This window comes from Orycteropus afer, unplaced genomic scaffold (genome assembly GCF_000298275.1).
Source record: "Orycteropus afer afer isolate SDZICR_OR568_19922 unplaced genomic scaffold, OryAfe1.0 scaffold00236, whole genome shotgun sequence".
NCBI classification, from domain to species: Eukaryota; Metazoa; Chordata; class Mammalia; order Tubulidentata; family Orycteropodidae; genus Orycteropus; species Orycteropus afer.
The window spans coordinates 873,403-874,638 of NW_006921823.1; positions in this window are offsets into that span (position 1 = coordinate 873,403).

Genomic DNA, 1,236 nt, shown 5'->3' on the forward strand with positions numbered 1-1,236 from the left:
TATTTTCTGTCTTGTTGATCTTTGTTGTTAGTGCTAGGGCAAGATGGTATCTCAATGTTGTTTTGATTTGCATCTCTCTAATGGCTAATGGAACAGATCGAGGAGTCAACTGCAGGGACCCAGGTGACGAGAGGGAACCAGACCACCCACCATAAGCAGCAAGGTGGGAAGCAGGGAGAGGAAAGAAAAGGCAAAGTGGACTGGAACAGATCAAGGAGTCAGCCACAGGGACCCAAGTGAGGAGAGGGAACCCAGACCACACCCCACAAGCAGCGAGGCAGGAAGGCAGGAAGAGAGAAGAAAAGGCAAAGGCAATAGGAACAGATCGAGGTGTCAGTTGCAGGGACACAGGTGAAGAGAGGGAACCCAGGCTACCCACCACAAGCAGTGAGGCGGGAAGCAGGGAGAGGACAGAAAAGGCAAAGGAGACCAGAACAAATTGAGGAGTTAGCTGCAGGGATCCAGGTAAGGGTGGTTGGAGAGGTTTCCAACAGCTAAGGGAGACAAACTTAAATTTTGGTTTGTTGTACTGTGGTGACGTGTTGCTGTGAGTCTTGAGGCTGTGCCACTGGTGTTTCAAAACCCAGTGGAGTGCACCTGTTGCAAAGGTATCAGCCCAGCTTGCAGACTGAGACAGAGTAGGAAGAAGGAGGAGGCCGTCCACTTCTCAAGGAATTGGACAGGGAAAACCTTATGAATAACAGAGAAACACTGATACCTTACTGCACAACTTTATGAATAGTCCAGAAACATTGTTCAATACAGAGAAGAAAGATGAGTCACTTAGCTTGGAAGGCTCTCAAAGTAGGATTGGGAAAGAGCTGCATTATCAGAGTAAAATCAACCTTACACATATGGATAAGGTAAAGCTTTCGAGACCTCCATTTGCTGATGTGGCACCACTCAAATTGAGCAGAAACAGCAGCATACATTCATTAATAATCAGAACAGGGAATGTATGAAGTATGAATCTAGGAAAATTGGAAGTTGTCAAAAATGAAATGGAACACAAAAAGATTGATATCCCAGGCATTAGTGAACTGAAATGGACTGATTTTGGCCATTTTGAATCAGACAACCATATGATCTACTATGCCAGGAATGACAGTTTGAAGAGAAATGGCGTGGCATTCATCATCACAAAGGACGTTTCAAGATCTGTCCTGAAGTACAATGCTGTCAGTGATAGGATAATATCCATATGCCTACAAGGAAGACCCGTTAATATGACTATTA